This window comes from Colletes latitarsis, unplaced genomic scaffold (genome assembly GCF_051014445.1).
Source record: "Colletes latitarsis isolate SP2378_abdomen unplaced genomic scaffold, iyColLati1 scaffold0007, whole genome shotgun sequence".
In the NCBI taxonomy this organism is placed as follows: Eukaryota; Metazoa; Arthropoda; class Insecta; order Hymenoptera; family Colletidae; genus Colletes; species Colletes latitarsis.
The window spans coordinates 23,738,815-23,753,408 of record NW_027488367.1 but is presented as its reverse complement, the minus strand read 5'-3'; positions in this window follow the sequence as shown (position 1 = coordinate 23,753,408).

Below are 14,594 nucleotides of genomic sequence, written 5' to 3'. Positions count from 1 at the left end.
GACTGTTTCAGTGTGGTACCACACTACTACGTGATCCAAACCAGAAAAAACCCAGGATCTGTTCAACAAGTATGTGAAAAACGCGAAAGTATGAGCCTGGTGAGGGCAAGTCCAAGACCTATCCCAGACCTAACTTGCGTTGTCCTCTAAGATATTGATGGAAACCAGGTTTAATTGACTGTTTCAGTGTTGTACTTCATTACTACGTGATACAATCCAGAAAAAGCAAAGGATCTAGCCATGAAGTATGAGAAATATGCGAAAGTATGAGCCTGATGAAGGCAAATCCTAGACCTAACCCAGACCTAACATGCGTTATCCTCGAAAATATTTATCAAGACCAGGTTTAATTGAATGTTTCAGTGTGGTACGACATTACTACGTGATGCAATCCAGAAAAAGCCCAGGATCTAGCAATCAAGTTAGAGAAATATGCGAAAGAATGAGCCTGATGAGGGCAAAACCTGGACCTAACCCAGACCTAACACGCGTTATCCTCTAAAATATTGATCGCAAGCAGGTTTAATGGACTGTTTCAGTGTGGTACCACACTACTACGTGATCCAAACCAGAAAAAACCCAGGATCTGTTCAACAAGTATGTGAAAAACGCGAAAGTATGAGTCTGATGAGGTCAAATCCCAGACCTATCCCAGACTTATCTTGCGTTATCCTCTAAAATACTAATCGAAACCAGGTTTAATCGACTGTTTCAGTGTGGTACCACATTACTACGTGATCCAAACCAGAAAAAACCCAGGATCCGTTCAACAAGTATGTGAAGAATGCGAAAGTATCAGTCTGATGAGTGAAAATCCCCGACCTAACCTAGACCTAACATGCGTCATCCTCTAAAATACTGATCCAAACCAGGTTTAATGGAATGTTTCAGTGTGGTACCACACTACTACGTGATCCAAACCAGAAAAAACCCTGGATCTAGCCATGAAGTATGAGAAATATGCGAAAGTATGAGCCTGATGAGGGCTAATCCTAGACTTAACCCAAACCTAACATGCGCTATCCTCTCAAATATTTATCAAGATCAGGTTTAATTGAATGTTTCAGTGTGGTACCACATTACTACGTGAACCAAACCAGAAAAAACCCAGGATCCGGTCAACAAGTATGTGAAGAATGCGAAAGTATGAGTCTGATGAGTGATAATCCCAGGGCAAACCTAGACCTAACATGCGTTATCCTCTAAAATATTGATCGAGACCAGGTTTAATCAACTGTTTCAGTGTGGTACCACATTACTACGTGATCCAAACCAGAAAAAACCCAGGATCCGTTCAACAAGTATGTGAAGAATGCGAAAATATGAGTCCGATGAGGGCGAATCCCAGACCTATGCCAGACCTAACTTGCGTTATCCTCTAAAATATTGATCGAAACCAGGTTTAATTGACTGTTTCAGCGTGGTACCACATTACTACGTGATACAATCCAGAAACAGCCCAGGATCTAGCCATCAAGTATGAGAAATATGCGAAAGTATGAGCCTGATGAAGGCAAATCCTAGACTTAACCCAAACCTAACATGCGTTATCCTCTCAAATATTTATCAAGATCAGGTTTAATTGAATGTTTCAGTGTGGTACCACATTACTACGTGAACCAAACCAGAAAAAACCCAGGATCCGTTCAACAAGTATGTGACGAATGCGAAAGTATGAGTTTGATGAGTGATAATCCCAGGGCTAACCTAGACCTAACATGAATTATTCTCTAAAATATTGATCGAAACCAGGTTTAATTGACTGTTTCAGTGTGGTCCTACATTACTACGTGATCCAAACCAGAAAAAACCCAGGATCCGTTCAACAAGTATGTGAAGAATGCGAAAATATGAGTCTGATGAGTGATAATCCCAGGGCTAACCTAGACCTAACATGCGTTATCCTCTAAAATATCGATCCAAACCAGGTTTAATGGACTGTTTCAATGTGGTACCACTTTACTACGTGATCCAAAGCAGAAAAAACCCAGGATCTGTTCAACAAGTATGTGAAAAACCCGAAAGTATGAGTCTGATGAGGTCAAATCCCAGACCTATCCCAGACTTATCTTGCGTTATCCTCTAAAATACTGATCGAAACCAGGTTTAATCGACTGTTTCAGTGTGGTACCACATTACTACGTGATCCAAACCAGAAAAAACCCAGGATCCGTTCAACAAGTATGTGAAGAATGCGAAAGTATCAGTCTGATGAGTGAAAATCCCCGACCTAACCTAGACCTAACATGCGTGATCCTCTAAAATATTGATCCAAAACAGGTTTAATGGAATGTTTCAGTGTGGTACCACACTACTACGTGATCCAAACCAGAAAAAACCCAGGATCTAGCCATGAAGTATGAGAAATATGCGAAAGTATGAGCCTGATGAGGGCAAATCCTAGACTTAACCCAAACCTAACATGCGCTATCCTCTCAAATATTTATCAAGATCAGGTTTAATTGAATGTTTCAGTGTGGTACCACATTACTACGTGAACCAAACCAGAAAAAACCCAGGATCCGGTCAACAAGTATGTGAAGAATGCGAAAGTATGAGTCTGATGAGTGATAATCCCAGGGCTAACCTAGACCTAACATGCGTTATTCTCTAAAATATTGATCAAAACCAGGTTTAATTGACTGTTTCAGTGTGGTACCACATTACTACGTGATCCAATCCAGAAATAGCCCAGGATCCGTTCAACAAGTATGTGAAGAATGCGAAGGTATGAGTCTGATGAGTGAATATCCCAGACCTAACCTAGACCTAACATGCGTTATTCTCTAAAATATTGATCAAAACCAGGTTTAATTGACTGTTTCAGTGTGGTACCACATTACTACGTGATCCAATCCAGAAATAGCCCAGGATCCGTTCAACAAGTATGTGAAGAATGCGAAAGTATGAGTCTGATGAGTGAAAATCCCAGGCCTAACCTAGACCTAACATGCGTTATCCTCAATAATATTGATGGAAACCAGGTTTAATTGAGTGTTTCAGTGTTGTACTTCATTACTACGTGATGCAATCCAGAAAAAGCCCAGGATCTGTTCAACAAGTATGTGAAAAACGCGAAAGTATGAGCCTGATGAGGGCAAATCCTAGACCTAACCATGTTTAGTCTGGCCTAACATGAATTATTCTCTAAAATATTCATCAAAACCAAAGGTTTAATTGACTGTTTCAGTGTGGTACCACATTACTACGTGATCCAAACCAGAAAAAACCCAGGATCAGTTCAACAAGTATGTGAAGAATGCGAAAGTATGAATCTGAAGAGTGATAATCCCAGGGCTAACCTAGACCTAACATGCGTTATTCTCTAAAATATTGATCAAAACCAGGTATAATTGACTGTTTCAGTGTGGTACCACATTACTACGTGATCCAATCCAGAAATAGCCCAGGATCCGTTCAACAAGTATGTGAAGTGTGCGAAAGTATGAGCCTGATGAGAGCAAATCCCAGACACAACCTAGACCTAACATGAATTATTTTCTAAAATATTGATCGAAACCAGGTTTAATTGACTGTTTTAGTGTGGTACCACATTACTACGTGATCCAAACCAGAAAAAACCCAGGATCAGTTTAACAAGTATGTGAAGAATGCGAAAGTATGAGTCTGATGAGTGAAAATCCCAGGGCTAACCTAGACCTTACATGCGTTATCCTCTAAAATATTGATCGAAACCAGGTTTAATCGACTGTTTCAGTGTGGTACCACATTACTACGTAATCCAAACCAGAAAAAACCCAGGATCAGTTCAACAAGTATGTGAAGAATGCGAAAGTATGAGTCTGATGAGTGAAAATCCCAGGGCTACCCTAGACCTAACATGCGTTATCCTCTAAAATATTGATCGAAACCAGGTTTAATCGACTGTTTCAGTGTGGTATCACAGTACTACGTGACCCAAACCAGAAAAAACCCATGATCTGTTCAACAAGTATGTGAAAAACGCGAAAGTATGAGCCTGATGAGGGCAAATCCCAGACCTATCCCAGACCTAACTTGCGTTATCCTCTAAAATATTGATCGAAACCAGGTTTAATTGACCGTTTCAGTGAGGTACCACATTACTACGTGATCCAAACCAGAAAAAACCCAGGATCCGTTCAACAAGTATGTGAAGGATGCGAAAGTATGAGTCTGATCAGTGAAAATCTCAGGCCTTACCTAGACCTAACTTGCGTTGTCCTCTAAAATATTGATGGAAACCAGGTTTCATTGACTGTTTCAGTGTGGTACTACATTACTACGTGATGCAATCCAGAAAAAGCCCAGGATCTAGCCATCAAGTATGAGAAATATGCGAAAGAATGAGCCTGATGAGAGCAAATCACAGACCTAACCCAGACCTAACATGCGTTATCCTCTAAAATATTGATCGCAAGCAGGCTTAATGGACTGTTTCAGTGTGGTACCACACTACTACGTGATCCAAACCAGAAAAAACCCAGGATCTGTTCAACAAGTATGTGAAAAACGCGAAAGTATGAGTCTGATGAGGTCAAATCCCAGACCTATCCCAGACTTATCTTGCGTTATCCTCTAAAATACTGATCGAAACCAGGTTTAATCGACTGTTTCAGTGTGGTACCACATTACTACGTGATCCAAACCAGAAAAAACCCAGGATCCGTTCAACAAGTATGTGAAGAATGCGAAAGTATCAGTCTGATGAGGGCAAATCCCAGACCTATCCCAGACATAACTTGCGTTATCATCTAAAATATTGATCGAAACGAGGTTTAATCGACTGTTTCAGTGTGGTACCACATTCCTACGTGATCCAAACCAGAAAAAACCCAGGATCAGTTCAACAAGTATGTGAAGAATGCGAAAATATGAGTCTGATGAGTGAAAATCCCAGGCCTAACCTAGACCTAACATGCGTTATCCTCAATAATATTGATGGAAACCAGGTTTAATTGAGTGTTTCAGTGTGGTACCACATTACTACGTGAACCAAACCAGAAAATACCCAGGATCCGTTCAACAAGTATGTGAAGAATGCGAAAGTATGAGTCTGATGAGTGATAATCCCAGGGCTAACCTAGACCTAACATGCGTTATTCTCTAAAATATTGATCAAAACCAGGTTTAATTGACTGTTTCAGTGTGGTACCACATTACTACGTGATCCAATCCAGAAATAGCCCAGGATCCGTTCAACAAGTATGTGAAGAATGCGAAGGTATGAGTCTGATGAGTGAAAATCCCAGACCTAACCTAGACCTAACATGCGTTATTCTCTAAAATATTGATCAAAACCAGGTTTAATTGACTGTTTCAGTGTGGTACCACATTACTACGTGATCCAATCCAGAAATAGCCCAGGATCCGTTCAACAAGTATGTGAAGAATGCGAAAGTATGAGTCTGATGAGTGAAAATCCCAGGCCTAACCTAGACCTAACATGCGTTATCCTCAATAATATTGATGGAAACCAGGTTTAATTGAGTGTTTCAGTGTTGTACTTCATTACTACGTGATGCAATCCAGAAAAAGCCCAGGATCTGTTCAACAAGTATGTGAAAAACGCGAAAGTATGAGCCTGATGAGGGCAAATCCTAGACCTAACCATGTTAGGTCTGGCCTAACATGAATTATTCTCTAAAATATTCATCAAAACCAGGTTTAATTGACTGTTTCAGTGTGGTACCACATTACTACGTGATCCAAACCAGAAAAAACCCAGGATCAGTTCAACAAGTATGTGAAGTGTGCGAAAGTATGAGTCTGATGAGGTCAAATCCCAGACCTATCCCAGACCTAACTTGCGTTATCCTCTAAAATATTGATCGAAACCAGGTTTAATCGACTGTTTCAGTGTGGTACCACATTCCTACGTGATCCAAACCAGAAAAAACCCAGGATCAGTTCAACAAGTATGTGAGGAATGCGAAAGTATGAGTCTGATGGGTGAAAATCCCAGACCTATCCCAGACCTAACTTGCGTTGTCCTCTAAGATATTGATGGAAACCAGGTTTAATTGACTGTTTCAGTGTTGTACTTCATTACTACGTGATGCAATCCAGAAAAAGCCCAGGATCTAGCCATCAAGTATGAGAAATATGCGAAAGAATGAGCCTGATGAGAGCAAATCCCAGACCTAACCTAGACCTAGCATGAATTATTCTCTAAAATATTGATCGAAACCAGGTTTAATTGACTGTTTCAGTGTGGTCCTACATCACTACGTGATCCAAACCAGAAAAAACCCAGGATCCGTTCAACAAGTATGTGAAGAATGCGAAAGTATGAGCCTGATGAGTGAAAATCCCAGGCCTAACCTAGACCTAACATGCGTTATCCTCTAAAATATTGATCGAAACCAGGTTTAATCGACTGTTTCAGTGTGGTACCACATTACTACGCGATCCTAACCAGAAAAAACCCAGAATCTGTTCAACGAGTATGTGAAGTGTGCGAAAGTATGAGTCTGATGAGGGCAAATCCCAGACCTATCCCAGACCTAACATGCGTTATCCTCTAAAATATTTATCAAGACCAGGTTTAATTGATTGTTTCAGTGTGGACCCACATTACTAAGTGATCCAAACCAGAAAAAACCCAGGATCCGTTCAACAAGTATGTGAAGAATGCGAAAGTATGAGTCTGATGAGTGAAAATCCCAAACCTACCCTAGACCTAACATGCGTTATTCTCTAAAATATTGATCAAAACCAGGTTTAATTAACTGTTTCAGTGTGGTACCACATTACTACGTGATCCAATCCAGAAATAGCCCAGGATCCGTTCAACAAGTATGTGAAGAATGCGAAAGTATGGGTCTGATGAGTGAAAATCCCAGGCCTAACCTAGACCTAACATGCGTTATCCTCAATAATATTGATGGAAACCAGGTTTAATTGAGTGTTTCAGTGTTGTACTTCATTACTACGTGATGCAATCCAGAAAAAGCCCAGGATCTGTTTAACAAGTATGTGAAAAACGCGAAAGTATGAGCCTGATGAGGGCAAATCCTAGACCTAACCATGTTAGGTCTGGCCTAACATGAATTATTCTCTAAAATATTCATCAAAACCAAAGGTTTAATTGACTGTTTCAGTGTGGTACCACATTACTACGTGATCCAATCCAGAAATAGCCCAGGATCCAGCCATGAAGTATGAGAAATATGCGAAAGTATGAGCCTGATGAGGGCAAATCCTAGACCTAACCCAGACCTAACATGCGTTATCCTCTAAAATATTTATCAAGACCAGGTTTAATTGAATGTTTCAGTGTGGTACCACATTACTACGTGATCCAAACCAGTAAAAACCCAGGATCCGTTCAACAAGTATGTGAAGAATGCGAAAGTATGAGTCTGATGAGTGAAAATCCCCGGTCTACCCTAGACCTAATATGCGTTATCCTCAAAAATATTGATCGAAACCAGGTTTAATCGACTGTTTCAGCGTGGTACCACATTACTACGTGATACAATCCAGAAACAGCCCAGGATCTAGCCATCAAGTATGAGAAATATGCGAAAGTATGAGCCTGATGAAGGCAAATCCTAGACTTAACCCAAACCTAACATGCGTTATCCTATCAAATATTTATCAAGATCAGATTTAATTGAATGTTTCAGTGTGGTACCACATGGCACGGGGAGGATACCGGAAGAATGCTTCGAGCGATTCCCGGTATCCTCCCAAAGCGTGCCGAAGTGTCACCGTGGGGATTTTAGTGGGTAGGTCCCGCGTCTGTCGTTGTACGTGCGCGGGGAATCCCACACACCCCTCCCACCTCTCCCCAAGGAGGTGGGAGGGAGTCTTTCGAAGATTTTCCCCACGACAAAAAAAAAAAAAAAAAAAAAAAAAGTGTGGTACCACATTACTACGTGAACCAAACCAGGAAAAACCCAGGATCCGTTCAACAAGTATGTGAAGAATGCGAAAGTATGAGTCTGATGAGTGATAATCCCAGGGCTAACCTAGACCTAACATGCGTTATTCTCTAAAATATTGATCAAAACCAGGTTTAATTGACTATTTCAGTGTGGTACCACATTACTACGTGATCCAATCCAGAAATAGCCCAGGATCCGTTCAACAAGTATGTGAAGAATGCGAAGGTATGAGTCTGATGAGTGAAAATCCCAGACCTAACCTAGACCTAACATGCGTTATTCTCTAAAATATTGATCAAAACCAGGTTTAATTGACTGTTTCAGTGTGGTACCACATTACTACGTGAACCAAACCAGAAAAAACCCAGGATCCGGTCAACAAGTATGTGAAGAATGCGAAAGTATGAGTCTGATGAGTGATAATCCCAGGGCTAACCTAGACCTAACATGCGTTATCCTCAATAATATTGATGGAAACCAGGTTTAATTGAGTGTTTCAGTGTTGTACTTCATTACTACGTGATGCAATCCAGAAAAAGCCCAGGATCTGTTCAACAAGTATGTGAAAAACGCGAAAGTATGAGCCTGATGAGGGCAAATCCTAGACCTAACCATGTTAGGTCTGGCCTAACATGAATTATTCTCTAAAATATTCATCAAAACCAGGTTTAATTGACTGTTTCAGTGTGGTACCACATTACTACGTGATCCAAACCAGAAAAAACCCAGGATCAGTTCAACAAGTATGTGAAGTGTGCGAAAGTATGAGTCTGATGAGGTCAAATCCCAGACCTATCCCAGACCTAACTTGCGTTATCCTCTAAAATATTGATCGAAACCAGGTTTAATCGACTGTTTCAGTGTGGTACCACATTCCTACGTGATCCAAACCAGAAAAAACCCAGGATCAGTTCAACAAGTATGTGAGGAATGCGAAAGTATGAGTCTGATGGGTGAAAATCCCAGACCTATCCCAGACCTAACTTGCGTTGTCCTCTAAGATATTGATGGAAACCAGGTTTAATTGACTGTTTCAGTGTTGTACTTCATTACTACGTGATGCAATCCAGAAAAAGCCCAGGATCTAGCCATCAAGTATGAGAAATATGCGAAAGAATGAGCCTGATGAGAGCAAATCCCAGACCTAACCTAGACCCAGCATGAATTATTCTCTAAAATATTGATTGAAACCAGGTTTAATTGACTGTTTCAGTGTGGTCCTACATTACTACGTGATCCAAACCAGAAAAAACCCAGGATCCGTTCAACAAGTATGTGAAGAATGCGAAAGTATGAGCCTGATGAGTGAAAATCCCAGGCCTAACCTAGACCTAACATGCGTTATCCTCTAAAATATTGATCGAAACCAGGTTTAATCGACTGTTTCAGTGTGGTACCACATTACTATGTGATCCAAACCAGAAAAAACCCAGAATCTGTTCAACGAGTATGTGAAGTGTGCGAAAGTATGAGTCTGATGAGGGCAAATCCCAGACCTATCCCAGACCTAACATGCGTTATCCTCTAAAATATTTATCAAGACCAGGTTTAATTGATTGTTTCAGTGTGGACCCACATTACTACGTGATCCAAACCAGAAAAAACCCAGGATCCGTTCAACAAGTATGTGAAGTGTGCGAAAGTATGAGTCTGATGAGGTCAAATCCCAGACCTATCCCAGACCTAACTTGCGTTATCCTCTAAAATATTGATCCAAACCAGGTTTAATGGACTGTTTCAGTGTGGTACCACACTACTACGTGATCCAAACCAGAAAAAAACCAGGATCTGTTCAACAAGTATGTGAAAAACGCGAAAGTATGAGCCTGGTGAGGGCAAGTCCAAGACCTATCCCAGACCTAACTTGCGTTGTCCTCTAAGATATTGATGGAAACCAGGTTTAATTGACTGTTTCAGTGTTGTACTTCATTACTACGTGATACAATCCAGAAAAAGCAAAGGATCTAGCCATGAAGTATGAGAAATATGCGAAAGTATGAGCCTGATGAGGGCAAATCCTAGACCTAACCCAGACCTAACATGCGTTATCCTCGAAAATATTTATCAAGACCAGGTTTAATTGAATGTTTCAGTGTGGTACCACATTACTACGTGATGCAATCCAGAAAAAGCCCAGGATCTAGCAATCAAGTTTGAGAAATATGCGAAAGAATGAGCCTGATGAGGGCAAATCCTGGACCTAACCCAGACCTAACACGCGTTATCCTCTAAAATATTGATCGCAAGCAGGTTTAATGGACTGTTTCAGTGTGGTACCACACTACTACGTGATCCAAACCAGAAAAAACCCAGGATCTGTTCAACAAGTATGTGAAAAACGCGAAAGTATGAGTCTGATGAGGTCAAATCCCAGACCTATCCCAGACTTATCTTGCGTTATCCTCTAAAATACTAATCGAAACCAGGTTTAATCGACTGTTTCAGTGTGGTACCACATTACTACGTGATCCAAACCAGAAAAAACCCAGGATCCGTTCAACAAGTATGTGAAGAATGCGAAAGTATCAGTCTGATGAGTGAAAATCCCCGACCTAACCTAGACCTAACATGCGTCATCCTCTAAAATACTGATCCAAACCAGGTTTCATGGAATGTTTCAGTGTGGTACCACACTACTACGTGATCCAAACCAGAAAAAACCCAGGATCTAGCCATGAAGTATGAGAAATATGCGAAAGTATGAGCCTGATGAGGGCAAATCCTAGACTTAACCCAAACCTAACATGCGCTATCCTCTCAAATATTTATCAAGATCAGGTTTAATTGAATGTTTCAGTGTGGTACCACATTACTACGTGAACCAAACCAGAAAAAACCCAGGATCCGGTCAACAAGTATGTGAAGAATGCGAAAGTATGAGTCTGATGAGTGATAATCCCAGGGCAAACCTAGACCTAACATGCGTTATCCTCTAAAATATTGATCGAGACCAGGTTTAATCAACTGTTTCAGTGTGGTACCACATTACTACGTGATCCAAACCAGAAAAAACCCAGGATCCGTTCAACAAGTATGTGAGGAATGCGAAAGTATGAGTCTGATGAGTGAAAATCCCAGACCTATCCCAGACCTAACTTGCGTTGTCCTCTACGATATTGATGGAAACCAGGTTTAATTGACTGTTTCAGTGTTGTACTTCATTACTACGTGATGCAATCCAGAAAAAGCCCACGATCTAGCCATCAAGTATGAGAAATATGCGAAAGAATGAGCCTGATGAGAGCAAATCCCAGACCTAACCTAGACCTAGCATGAATTATTCTCTAAACTATTGATCGAAACCAGGTTTAATTGACTGTTTCAGTGTGGTCCTACATTACTACGTGATCCAAACCAGAAAAAACCCAGGATCCGTTCAACAAGTATGTGAAGAATGCGAAAGTATGAGCCTGATGAGTGAAAATCCCAGGCCTAACCTAGACCTAACATGCGTTATCCTCTAAAATATTGATCGAAACCAGGTTTAATAGACTGTTTCAGTGTGGTACCACATTACTACGTGATCCAAACCAGAAAAAACCCAGAATCTGTTCAACGAGTATGTGAAGTGTGCGAAAGTATGAGTCTGATGAGGGCAAATCCCAGACCTATCCCAGACCTAACATGCGTTATCCTCTAAAATATTTATCAAGACCAGGTTTAATTGATTGTTTCAGTGTGCACCCACATTACTACGTGATCCAAACCAGAAAAAACCCAGGATCCGTTCAACAAGTATGTGAAGAATGCGAAAGTATGAGTCAGATGAGTGAAAATCCCAAACCTAACCTAGACCTAACATGCGTTATCCTCTAAAATATTGATCCAAACCAGGTTTAATCGACTGTTTCAGTGTGGTACCACATTACTACGTGAACCAAACCAGAAAAAACCCATGATCTGTTCAACAAGTATGTGAAGAATGCGAAAATATGAGTCTGATGAGTGAAAATCCCAGGCCTAACCTAGACCTAACATGCGTTATCCTCAATAATATTGATGGAAACCAGGTTTAATTGAGTGTTTCAGTGTTGTACTTCATTACTACGTGATGCAATCCAGAAAAAGCCCAGGATCTGTTCAACAAGTATGTGAAAAACGCGAAAGTATGAGCCTGATGAGGGCAAATCCTAGACCTAACCATGTTAGGTCTGGCCTAACATGAATTATTCTCTAAAATATTCATCAAAACCAAAGGTTTAATTGACTGTTTCAGTGTGGTACCACATTACTACGTGATCCAATCCAGAAATAGCCCAGGATCCAGCCATGAAGTATGAGAAATATGCGAAAGTATGAGCCTGATGAGGGCAAATCCTAGACCTAACCCAGACCTAACATGCGTTATCCTCTAAAATATTTATCAAGACCAGGTTTAATTGAATGTTTCAGTGTGGTACCACATTACTACGTGATCCAAACCAGTAAAAACCCAGGATCCGTTCAACAAGTATGTGAAGAATGCGAAAGTATGAGTCAGATGAGTGAAAATCCCCGGCCTAACCTAGACCTAATATGCGTTATCCTCAAAAATATTGATCGAAACCAGGTTTAATCGACTGTTTCAGCGTGGTACCACATTACTACGTGATACAATCCAGAAACAGCCCAGGATCTAGCCATCAAGTATGAGAAATATGCGAAAGTATGAGCCTGATGAAGGCAAATCCTAGACTTAACCCATACCTAGCATGCGTTATCCTCTCAAATATTTATCAAGATCAGATTTAATTGAATGTTTCAGTGTGGTACCACATGGCACGGGGAGGATACCGGAAGAATGCTTCGAGCGATTCCAGGTATCCTCCCAAAGCGTGCCGAAGTGTCACCGTGGGGTTTTTAGTGGGTAGGTCCCGCGTCTGTCGTTGTACGGGCGCGGGGAATCCCACACACCCCTCCCACCTCTCCCCAAGGAGGTGGGAGGGAGTCTTTCGAAGATTTTCCCCACGACAAAAAAAAAAAAAAAAAAAAAAAAGTGTGGTACCACATTACTACGTGAACCAAACCAGAAAAAACCCAGGATCCGTTCAACAAGTATGTGAAGAATGCGAAAGTATGAGTCTGATGAGTGATAATCCCAGGGCTAACCTAGACCTAACATGCGTTATTCTCTAAAATATTGATCAAAACCAGGTTTAATTGACTGTTTCAGTGTGGTACCACATTACTACGTGATCCAATCCAGAAATAGCCCAGGATCCGTTCAACAAGTATGTGAAGAATGCGAAGGTATGAGTCTGATGAGTGAAAATCCCAGACCTAACCTAGACCTAACATGCGTTATTCTCTAAAATATTGATCAAAACCAGGTTTAATTGACTGTTTCAGTGTGGTACCACATTACTACGTGATCCAATCCAGAAATAGCCCAGGATCCGTTCAACAAGTATGTGAAGAATGCGAAAGTATGAGTCTGATGAGTGAAAATCCCAGGCCTAACCTAGACCTAACATGCGTTATCCTCAATAATATTGATGGAAACCAGGTTTAATTGAGTGTTTCAGTGTTGTACTTCATTACTACGTGATGCAATCCAGAAAAAGCCCAGGATCTGTTCAACAAGTATGTGAAAAACGCGAAAGTATGAGCCTGATGAGGGCAAATCCTAGACCTAACCATGTTAGGTCTGGCCAAACATGAATTATTCTCTAAAATATTCATCAAAACCAGGTTTAATTGACTGTTTCAGTGTGGTACCACATTACTACGTGATCCAAACCAGAAAAAACCCAGGATCAGTTCAACAAGTATGTGAAGTGTGCGAAAGTATGAGTCTGATGAGGTCAAATCCCAGACCTATCCCAGACCTAACTTGCGTTATCCTCTAAAATATTCATCGAAACCAGGTTTAATCGACTGTTTCAGTGTGGTACCACATTCCTACGTGATCCAAACCAGAAAAAACCCAGGATCAGTTCAACAAGTATGTGAGGAATGCGAAAGTATGAGTCTGATGGGTGAAAATCCCAGACCTATCCCAGACCTAACTTGCGTTGTCCTCTAAGATATTGATGGAAACCAGGTTTAATTGACTGTTTCAGTGTTGTACTTCATTACTACGTGATGCAATCCAGAAAAAGCCCAGGATCTAGCCATCAAGTATGAGAAATATGCGAAAGAATGAGCCTGATGAGAGCAAATCCCAGACCTAACCTAGACCTAGCATGAATTATTCTCTAAAATATTGATCGAAACCAGGTTTAATTGACTGTTTCAGTGTGGTCCTACATTACTACGTGATCCAAACCAGAAAAAACCCAGGATCCGTTCAACAAGTATGTGAAGAATGCGAAAGTATGAGCCAGATGAGGGCAAATCCCAGACCTATTCCAGACCTAACATGCGTTATCCTCTAAAATATTTATCAAGACCAGGTTTAATTGATTGTTTCAGTGTGGACCCACATTACTAAGTGATCCAAACCAGAAAAAACCCAGGATCCGTTCAACAAGTATGTGAAGAATGCGAAAGTATGAGTCTGATGAATGAAAATCCCAAATCTAACCTAGACCTAACATGCGTTATCCTCTAAAATATTGATCCAAACCAGGTTTAATGGACTGTTTCAGTGTGGTACCACACTACTACGTGATCCAAACCAGAAAAAACCCAGGACCTGTTCAACAAGTATGTGAAAAACGCGAAAGTATGAGCCTGGTGAGGGCAAGTCCAAGACCTATCCCAGACCTAACTTGCGTTGTCCTCTAAGATATTGATGGAAAC